Here is a 12,024-nt window from a genome sequence, read left to right as displayed (position 1 = left end):
CGCGTATCCAGAACCGGCGCACAGCACGAAAACACATATTTAAGCCAACTTTACGAACTGCGTTAAGAAGTATTAAAGAAGGCGAAATATTTTAGCAGCCTTTACGACATCGGAAAGGCAACTGAAAGGGAAATATGGCCTTTCCGTAACATTTCCACATCAGTAAATGTAACGTTGATATAACGCGTTTTTCCGTACGTTTTACATGGACTTTAATACAATATAAAAAGGCATTGCAATAATGAGTTAACTAGAGGCATCTCCAGGGTTGGACAAGTCCCATTGCCCACTTGCCCAGGGCAAGTAAAAGTACTGTTCAGGCAAGTAAATATCCCCCTGTACTTGCCCGAATGGGCAAGTAAATTTTTGGGATGTGGCATTATGCCCCAGTGTTTGGAGCAAAATCTCTCATCATTTTCCCATAATATGACTTTTTATCAGCGAACCATTTGCAAGTCTCAAACCTCCTTACTTTTGAAAATATTGGTCAAGTATAGAACAATATAAAGTGCTGAGTTTACTGAAAAAAATTCTTTGCGGTAAAAATGTATGAAATAGGTCATTTATATTTTGCATTGGGCAAGTAAAAAGTTGGTTCGGGCAAGTAGAAATGACCATGTGCTTGCCCGATGGGGCAAGTGTATTTTTGAAAACTTGTCCAATCCTGATCTCAAAAGCCATACGATCTTTTTGATTATTATGACTTAGTTCTTACCAACCTCGTTCGACTAAACACAAGTATCATTTTATATGCTATTTAATCTTTGGTTTTACCTGAAATATTAAATATCTTCCATAATTTGATGCTGAATCGCCGCAAGATATAACATTATTATGCCTAGTCATTTTATATGTTTATGTCTGGCCTTCCAAAAACATACGGTTCCTTCCCTCGTTCATATAAACAAGCTTTCCGCCGTCTGGGAGACATTCCCCCTTATACAGTACAGGCGTCAAAAAGCTACAGGAAATGTTGCGTTTCTAAGTCTTTTCTTATAGTCGCAAAGTTTTCCCAAATTGTAGTAAGTGCCATGTTTTTCACACTTATCTGAGAGCAGAAAATGCAACAACATATGATTAGTCCTTTCTATATGTTTATATTGGCTTTCCAAAATATAGTATACTGTAATACGGTTCCTTTCCTCATTCTATAAACAAGCTTTCCGCCGACTGAGAGACATCTCCCCCTGTACTCGTACAGTAAAGGCGTCGTTAAGCTACAGGAAATCCGTGTCAATACGTACGGCGCTGTATGTACTGAGTTCCTGAACATTTAGAACTCATAGAATATGTTTAACTCTCAGTTTTGCTGTTTAACAGCAAAACTCTCGGATTCGTGAGAAGGAATTTGAAAGTTCGCTCTAAAAAGATCCGAGAACTCGCATATTGCACTTTGGTCCGACCTATCGTAGAGTTCGCCAGCCCAGTTTGGGACCCTTACACAGTTAAGGATATAACAAGGCTAGGACAGGTTCAACGCAGAGCCGCCCGCTGGGTGACCCAACGCTACATGCGCACCTCCAGTGTAAGTAACATGCTGGAGGAGCTCCAGTGGGTCTCCCTCCAGGAGCGACGAAGAATCGCCAGACTTGTAACCTTCTACAAGTACCACACCGGTGCACTGTGCATCAATCTGTCAACAAGGCCCACCCTCAGTGCCCAGACCAGGGCTACTAGGCAGTCTCATCCAGCAGCCTATAAGATCCCTTACAGTAGGACCTCCTACAGGCAGAATTCATTCTTCCCGAGGACAATCTCAGATTGGAACGATCTTGAGGCAGATATTGCTCTCTCCCCTTCTTTGGAGGAGTTCAGATGTAAGATCTAAAATCTGAACCCCCAGCATGCACCTACTACCAGTTTTATAGGCAGCAGAATCTTCAAATTGATGAAGGTGGCTACCTTAAACGAAAGAAGAAGAAGAAGAAGAACTCGAGACAGATAAAAGAATTATTTTCAAAACCGAGATGGACTATAATACTGGGTTACTGTAAACTACTTTAACTGTCCTTTAGATTGAACGACTCTTTCGTTATCAGAAAGGAACCCACAATTTCTCAGTCAACAACCTACCCGAAGTTTACTACGGTCCGTGTCAATACGTACGGCGTTGTATGTACTGAGTTCCTGAATATTTAGAACTTAAAGAATATGTTTAACTCGAGACAGATAAGACATTTTTCAAACCGAGATAGACTATAATACTGCAAACTGGCAAGGCAGTATCAAAGTTACACTTTGTTTAATTCACAATAATTTATATTTAACTGCAGGTGCAGTTAACGATGTGGTCGCAATGCGACCCTTCATCGGGCCCAGACAAGTTTATGCACACACTGGAACATAATTTCGTCATAAAGAATTTATGTTTTCTGTACTCGAAGCTGCATGATTAAAGCTCATAATCATATCAAGGACGTTTAGAATCTTGATCATATTTAACGATTGTATGTGGTACAACGTATGACAACTACAACAGTTCTAGAAAACTCCTTTACTTTCCAGAAGATTATGTACAATAGTATAGTACTTAGTATCAGTAGTATAGAATGGCACAACTAGTCTCATGTTTAGATAGAGCCACACCTTGAGCATGTTAAAAATCCCACCACACCAATGAACCCCATTAAACCTATGACTCCAGTCATGTACAGCCTGTACCAAATGTACAAATCTGTTTGTTGAATGTACCGGTTCACTGGCTCGGCTGATCATGACCGCATAGGAACATAACAAGTGCAGAGGGACAAGGTGTTGTCCATAATCGGCTGGGCAACAGCTTTACGACAGTGTTCTGTAGACTGTTTCTGTGTCTGTATAACCACAGAGGTAACGGTCTTTAATTCTAAACAACAGTTCAAAGACTTCATACATCCATGGAATATGGGCTTGAGTTCAAGAACAAGCTGCTAGGGGGACCAAACCCACACCACTTATTAGGAAAACCTACGTGCCACACAAAAATCAAGACCTTACCATGCCCAGGACAAAAGATGCAAAAACTAGAAGCTCTGCTGCATTACCAAGGTTTTTTTGTTGTTTCTATATCTCTGAGGTGTGCTCTTTCAGAATCTGAATGATGCCACTCTGTCATCCTTGGGCAATTCGCACAATATGCAAATTAAGGTGGCCATTACTGAAACTCCAGTTTTCGTCAATATCTCAGTAACTACTCATGGTATCAGAATAATTTTGGTGTCCATACCCATGTTTTGAGGGATAACGAATTAAATCATGCCATTTCAGTAAAGATAGAACCATAATTTTTTGCTAAATATGCAAATTTTGGCCGCGCAATATGCAAATTAGGGCGGCCATTACTGAAAATCTGTTTTTCGTCAATATCTCAGTAACTACTCATGGTATCAGAATAATTTTGGTGTCTATCCCCATGTTTTGAGGGATAACGAATTAAATTAAGCCATTTCAGTAAAGATAGAACCATTATTTTTGGCTACATATGCAAATTTGGGCCTTGTCTGTTATTAACGCACCTGGCTGCCAGCAAGGAGGGGTCCTAATTCCGACCCATGTTCCATGCAAACGCACATGCCTTGGTATAGTTTATCTGACCCCAAACCTGTTCAATATTAAAAGACAAGTTTACCTAAGTCTAGATGGCAGACGTCTTCTAGCATGAAACGCCGCTTGCGTATGATTGTAGACACTGGCTGTTGGTTAGCTCTGGCTCATATATCTGTGTTGGGTATGAAGTCCTGTCGTCTGATGCTTAAGATCTTCCTCACGCATTCACTATCAGAAGCATCCAGTGATTCCAGTCTCTTTTTTCTTTTCTTGGCTGATTTCCACATAGTAGGCTGATTTCCACATAGTAGGCTGATTTCCACATAGTAGGATTTCCACATAGTAAGTCTAGCTGGTTGAAGGCTGCTGAGGCCTTTCCAAGTCTACAGTCTAGCTCATTGTCCATCTGTCCTTTGTTGTTGGTGAAGCTCCCAAGGTAGGTGAAGTTCTCCGCCACTTTCAATTTGTTCTCGTCAATGGTCACACTTCTAAGAGGAGCGTGTGTCCCTATCAGCATGTTAATTGATGGCCCTGATGCTGAGCCCAATGCTGTCTGCAGACGGACTATGTTGGTTGGTCACTAGGGGTTGGAGATCTCTGGTGTTTTCCGCTATGTCGTCTGCAGAGTCAAGGTCGGCAAACCTTGTCTCTGGAACCCACTTTACCCCCGGCCCTTTTTCTCCTGTTGCTTCCCAAGTACCCAGTCGATAGCCACGGGAAAGAGGATCTGTGACAGGACACAACCTTGGAGGATCCGTCTTCAAACCACCAGCTGTATCTAGATTCCTTCAACCGTCCGTACACAACACTTCGAGTTTCAGTATATCTGTTTAACTGCACACATAAGTTTACTTGGCAGTCCATAACTGTACATGATAAAGAGGGACTTTAGATGCTATCAAACGCCTTGTAGAAATCAATGAATCTGATAGTTAAAGGGGTTTGCAGTTCAGCACATTTCCTCCACCGCAGGGTGAAGATCTGCTCAGCACAGGATCTATTTGAGCGAAAGCTAGCTTGTTGCTCGCAGCTCCCAGAGGACCTTGCCTACTGCATCTGTCATGCGGTTCAGGAGGCATTTGGCATACACCTTCACTGGTATAAAAAAAGAATTGTCACTCCCCTTAAGTTATCACATTCATTCAGGTTTCCCTTCTTTGGAATACACACTTTAAGCCTATGTCACAATTCAAGAAAGGGGCCCGCTCGGCGCGTTTTCGGCCTGTGTTTTGGCACTACCGAATTCGGAACGGGACCTGGAAGGCAATGGGCGGGGTTCCCGACGGCTGCCGGCCTATTTTTTGGCCCCGCGACGTCGCCAAATTGATTTGTCTCAACTTAAAGTCACTTCCAGGCCCCGCGGCCGGCGGGCAAGGTACGCCGAAGCGACCCCGTAACCTCACCGGACCAAACCGTAACCTAGCCGCCGGGTCATGCACAGGCACCTGTCCAAGATTATGAAGTCACGTGTGTTGTTCTGTGCTTGAATTGTTCAGAAGAATGTAGTTATAGACAATATAGAGGGTACTGTGCTGTTCTCGACATAGTTACATCCTCAGTCAGTCATAGTGACCATACACGGGTCTGCGCATCAACCAGCAGGGCCGAACCCACCATACCAGCCACAGGCGTACCAGCCTGGGACCTGCCAGGATCGCCCCTTGACCCCGCCAGGGACCCTGTAGCTGCCCGGCCGGAATGCAAGAGCTGGTCGGCACCCTATTGCATCCCGCACAGGTCTGACAGAAGACTGACTGGGCACCGGACGGGTCCCTAACAGAAACCGGTCGTCAAGGGGACCAAAATTTTGTGAATTTTACATAGAAGCCGCCTCAGCGCCCCCGACAGGGAGCCGTAAAGGAAAATTCAATTGTGACCCCTGACAGCCGGCGTACGCTCGGCTTCATGACGCCGGCCGGCGTCTACACAGAGAACATGCCGAGCAGGTCCCGTTTCACATGTGACTCCAGCTGAACTACTGATCCGTTCTTCCAGTCCTCCAGCACTTCCCTGTGATCGCCGTTGAATGCCAGCTTTATTCCAGGGAAGGCGTACTAGGGAAGACGGCTATGGTTCTATTAAAGCGTTTGCGATGTACGGCGATCAGAAAAGCATCCATCCCACAACACAGTCACCCTCGGCTTTCAGCATCTCTGAAGTGATGCCATTCATGCCTGGTGACTGACTTCAGCTTCAGAGATGTCCTCGATCTCAACAGGTAATGGGTGTAGGTGTTCATCAAAGACTAATGCTACTGAGGTAGGGCTTGAGCGGTTTAAGACTTTTTGAAAAGTATTCTGCCCACCTGGCAAGCTTGTCCTCCCCTAAGACAGTGGTAGGGTCCCATCCTTCGCCTTAATTAGGACTGTGCACTTTTGAGCGGCCGCCGGTCATCTTTTTGGAGATCTGTTAAGCTTTGGTCCCAATTGTAAAAAAAAAGTCCCTGGCGGGTAGTTCCCGGGCTGTTTTTGACACTTTCAGCAGTGGGACACCCCGCGGCTACCGGGCTATTTTGGCCTGTCCGGGAATCAAGAAGAATTCAACTCTGACTTAAATTCTACACGGGCCACGCTGACATAAAATTCAGGACGTCAAGTTAGCGCTTTATTCTGCCTGTACAAAGACGCTGGTAAGGCACAGGTGTGGGCTTATGAAGGGTCTAATATTTTTTTGAACAGATTGTATCATCTATTAGCATTCCTATCAGTGTTCAGAGGTACAGGCGCCCATGCTATATACTGGTTAGTTTTTGCATAATTTGCATTAAATTTTGGTGTGATCAATACTGGGATGGTTTATTCTAAATATCTAGCCTTCAAAACATGTGTATAGGACAAATGTATGTGTATTGTATCAAAAGTATTGTTGATACCATGAGATTTATTGAGATATTGACGAAAAACAGATTTTCAGTAATGGCGGCCTAAATTTTCAAATTAAGCACAAAAATATCTATCTGATCTCCACTGAAATGGCCTATCCTCAATAGTTATTCCAAAAAACATGGGGAAAGACACCAAAGATATTATAATGTCATATGTAGTTACTGAGATATTGACGGAAAACAGATTTTCAGTAATGGCCACCTTGATTTGCCTATTGTGCGGCTTTAATTTGCATATTCAGCACAAAAAACTGGTTTGATCTTTACTGAAATGGCTTAATTCCATTCATAATCCCTCAAAACATGGGGATAGACACCAAAATTATTCTGATACCATGAGTAGTTACTGAGATATTGACGAAAAACAGATTTTCAGTAATGGCCGCCCTAATTTGCATATTGCGCGGCCCAAATTTGCATATTTAGCAAAAAATAATGGTTCTAACTTTACTGAAATGGCTTAATTTAATTCGTTATCCCTCAAAAGATGGGGATAGACACCAAAATTATTCTGATACCATGAGTAGTTACTGAGATATTGACGAAAACTGGAATTTCAGTAATGGCCACCTTAATTTGCATATTGTGCGAATTGCCCAAGGATGACAGAGTGGCATCATTCAGATTCTGAAAGAGCACACCTCAGAGATATAGAAACAACAAAAAAACTTTGTATGGACCGCATTGCACGCTTATCGGTCTCTGCCACCAGACTATTTTAACAAGTAGCCTGAATGCCGTTGAGATTTACAAATTAAAATGCAGGCGCACGGCGCGACGGTATCTGATTAATATATATTACACTGAACCACTAAACCTCTGCATATCTATCTACGAGTGATATTCATGTATGATAACGATATCTATAACTAGAATTCCGAGATCTCATACCTCCATGAAATATGATCTTGATATGTAAATGTAAATTTCTTCTTTAATTTTGCAAATGACCTCTGCATTAACATGATATATGCATCGTGATGTATGTTAACTTTTGATTAACTTACAGATGTCCCAAGTAGGGATTCTCATCATTCACGAAATCATAGAATTTTCGCATTAATCATGCAAATTAGGTCATCATTTGCATAATTAGTATCTGTTGAAGTTCCGCCTGCCATAGGTTACATACATTACATGTATGTAAGTAGTATAATGTAAAACACTGTAATTATAGCATTTCCTCATTAATTATGCAAATGAAGTCCTCATTTGTATAATTTGCATTTAATTATGTACATCTCTCTCTCAGCTACCTTCACACCAATAATAAAGAAAATATGTTGTTCCTGTCTGGACTTATTGGCTTTTAAACATTTCGCCAGAAAGTGCCCTGCAGTTCCAGAACAAGCCGCTAGGGGGCCCAAATATGACTTCTTCCCAAGCACGAGAGCTACCTTCCATCAAAATTTCATGACCCTAGCATGTCCAGATCGCGAGATATCAAAACCGGAAGTTGCGCTGCAGTACCAAGGGAAGCCACTAGGGGGACCAAAATCTAATCATTTCCAGTTTTCGTCACACCCTACCAACACACCAAGTATGAAACCAATCCATCCAGGCGTTCTTGAGTTATCTTGTTGACCAACAGACGGACAGACGGACGGACAGATAAACGCAACTGAAAATATAACCTCCATGACACATTTCATGAAGGTTACTAGTAAATAATACCCTTACCACAGTATTCAGCATTTCGATGTTAGATCTACAGAAAAGAAGTGAGAGAGTCCTCAGTGTTACGTACCTGCGCCTGGTGGTGGCCTGTAGAAGCACGATCACTAAGACCACGGCAAAACAAACGCAGAGCAGTACGGTCAGCATCTTCTATATGCCGGTCTTCAGCTGGTCTATGTTAGCTGCCACAGTCTCTGTGCACTTTGGACTTGACACTTTATTGTTTCTCTCCGACCTAGGCACTCCCTAGCTCTAGCGCGAGTCACTCGTAGAAACAAGCACACGCTGGCATCATTTAGTAGTCTGCACAGTTGTCTAGCTAATCAATGCACGCCCATCAATCAATGAATAAATCAATCAATGAATCAATCAATAAAAACTGGTTTATTGGTAAAAAAAAGGCGTTGCAGCCAAAGGCTGAATGATGAATCTACACATTTCACAGTTAAAAAGCGTTTACAATATAACGTTAGAACAAAAATAGAATACATTTCTATACATAAGGACCGGGTTTGGTTATGCATTGCTCTCATAAGCCAGGCTCGACTTCTTCCAGCTCATTTTAAATTGGTAGTGTTCAGGAGTGGCAGCAGCGATGGTACAAGACTATTCTTAAATTTAACAGTACGACTAACAGGCAGAGTTAGCCCATTAGAGTTTCTGAGCGACCGTCCGGTTGTTAGTCTTCTCGTAGCGGGTATCAAGACACTAGCTATATGCATATCTTCATCATTCATCTTTTCTTTTGAAAAGAAAACTACAGTGGGGGTCGCTGGAAGACAGACGTAGAATGTCCAGACTGTGAATGATGTACAAAATGACTAATAAACTGGTGTATGTACCAGCCACTAAGTGTCTGATACCAGCCCAGAAAAGATCAAGAAACAGTCATGCCACCAAATATCAGAGTTATCAACCAAGAATTGAGGTATTCAAAAACTCCTAATTCCCCAGATCTATCGTAGACTGGAACTGGTTGCCACCAAAGCACAGTTGGGGCATCATCACTAGAAAGCTTTAAACAACTCCTTCAATAAAATGTGCAAAGATTGAGTGTAACAAGTTGTTCGGTGTGATATATCTAGCTGCGTGCCTGCGAAGCTGGTGAGTTAAGCCGCTTAAGCATAACATAAATATCACAAAAATTGAGAGAAATTATTACATGAAAAACAACAAAAAGTGTCCCTTAATAAGATGAGAAAACTTTCGTTGAAACGCCTTATCCTCTTTAATTAAAGCACAATGTTCAAGGCATCGTAGCGAAAGCTGTGCACAAATGCAATCATTATCTAGTACAAACAAGGAATAGACATCTTCCCTCCATGAACGAGGTTGGTGTTGTGTACAAACAAACCACCCCATTAGCAAGGCCGGCAGGTCAATGACCCAAAAACAACCAGACCAAAGAAATATATAGCCTGTCAAACAGGAGGTAAAAATAGATACACTGTGGTCAAACACAGACCACACTACTATAAAATAGGGGTGATAATGTAGAAATCCTTTTAACCCTATCTAGACCGGGCTTTTTTGAGCAAGATTTGACCGGGGGGGGGGTCNCTGCGCCCCCCCCTCAGAACTCGCTAACGGTATGTCGTATGGCTACCAAATTTTCAGAGGATGGTGTACTAGTAAAAATTTATCATATCTACCATTTTCATGTCGTTATGATGTAATATGACGTCATTATGACGTCATTATTGGGATTTTATTGGCCAAAACCGTCTAGATAGGCTATTCCCTGAAAACTAAATGATATTCAACATAACTTTACCAAAAGTGTTTATGACAGAATATTAGAGTGTACTAAGTCTTATGTTGCCCATAGCAACACCGGTGACGTCATAAAATGACGTCATACATATTTAAGATATCCGCCATCTTGGATCATCAATGTTGAATTTTCAAAAATAGTTTTTTTCGTGATAAAGCCTAAAATACATTGTAAACATACCAAAGACCTTCATTTAAACCTTTTTTGGAAAAAGAAATGGAAGTATTGATGAAATTTCAAGGAAAATAACTTGTATATACCTGTTCTAATGATATGGTCCGCCATCTTGGATTTTGGCCAATGACGTCATCAAATTAGCATAAATTATGCATATTTAATGATAAAATTAACATACATTCATATGGGATGTTATTAATATTAGAAACCATGAGTAACTTGACATAAAACCCATAAAATTCTATTCTTGAAACAAAAATTACTAAATTTAGCAAAAAATGCCTGTCAGAAACCCGTTGCCATGGCAACACAAAAAATTATTATCTTATTCCAATGATAGAAAATTGTTGCCAACAATATTTTAGGAAAAGTCACCAAGTTTGGTCATTCTAGCCCTAGCCATTCAGACGCTATGTGACATCAAAGTTGGCGCGGGCACTTTTAGCCCCCCCCCCGGTCTAGATAGGGTTAAATTAAGCAATACAAATATACGACAACCTGCTAATGCACTCTAAAACACAAAGAGGAAAAAACGATTGCATTTGCAGACTGATTTCGATAACTTCAATATGAAGCGCTGGCGACCAAAGTGATGACGTGTTCAAATTCATGCATATGGAGTTTGAAAAGTACCATAACTGCTGTTTACCTTTTTGTGTGTGCTTGCTTTCATGCTTTTTCTTTTCCACTTCGTAGACTAGTTAGATATGTCCATGTAAAGCTTGGTTGCTGGTCTACTGTTGTTTGTCAGATCTTTTTTTGCTTTTATCCTTTCTTTGAATTTCTATAATCTAAGTGGGCGTAAGTCAGGCTTCGCTAGTCAGTCGACAAACACCGTGCCTGGTGCAGGACGTGTTTTTGCTGTACAGAAACCTGACAACTGGCATCATGCCGGGAGGGCAGCAGCAGTCCCAGACCAGTGACACCGGAGGTAAAAGATTTTGTCTCAATTTGTTAAAATCTATTTTTTTCAGTGGGCAGTTATTTCTATAGTCGTTGCTAGATTTGCTTTTACTCGGGTTATCTGATTGTACATTTAATGACTTTAATACAATGCATATGATGCACGCATTATCATTCTGTGACCATGTGTGTTTTATAGCCCCTAGCATAGAGGCTTCGGGAGCGGTTGGTAAGTATAGAATTTGGCCATATAGAGAGATAAGATGCCGGGAGAGTAGGTGTAGCAGACACTAGAGAGTACAGTAGGCAGGGTGCAGAAACTCTACTCTCTACTCTAGTGGACTGTCATGTTATCTCTCTATTTGGCCAATTTCTACTCTTTCCAGCAGTCTCCCGATGCCTGGTAGAGGTACGTATTTTATAATAATGCTTATTTTATAATTTTCCTCCCTCCAGGCGCCAAACCAGAGCAGCAAGACCAGACTAATTGGAGGTCACTTGCGCACGCCGCCGCGACTATACCAAACGCGCTGTACGTCTCCAGAGCAGGTAAAACGATTTCTAATAACTATTCATGAAACCTTTTTTTTTTTCTGTTTTGGTCCATTTTTTTAGGGGGGGATAAGATTTGCCACTTTTTTTTTCTTGTGAGGCCGTTTTTGTTGTGAGCATGGGTTCAAACCATACAAAGCGATTTCAGTGCGGCAAATCATACAAAAAGATTTGAAAAACAAAAAAAAGCCATAAATAGCTAGAACCAGCCTACGGTACAAAACATGCAACCGTTCTCCGTCAGTGACATCGCATTTTTGTCTCACAGATATCAGTGTACTATGCTTATGGGATAGGATTGATTTAACTTACTATATTTCATGTTATAAGTAAATGGGCAGAGATTAAAAAAATCCAGTTTTGCCGCCCTAAACTTCCACTAAATGCCTTCAAGAAGGTTATTCTTAGTAGATGTATTATTCTTTACGTCCACCGCTAGACTACATGGATAGAGAAGACAACAAGCTTAAGAAGTGCATCCACCTGTGTAAAAAGTTCCTAAAAGTCACAGGTCTCTTCTTCGCTATGGTCA

The sequence above is a fragment of the Branchiostoma belcheri genome, unplaced genomic scaffold (assembly GCF_001625305.1).
Source record: "Branchiostoma belcheri isolate BF01 breed outbred unplaced genomic scaffold, Haploidv18h27 scaffold278, whole genome shotgun sequence".
NCBI classification, from domain to species: domain Eukaryota; kingdom Metazoa; phylum Chordata; class Leptocardii; order Amphioxiformes; family Branchiostomatidae; genus Branchiostoma; species Branchiostoma belcheri.
Note: the sequence above shows the minus strand (reverse complement) of the source record.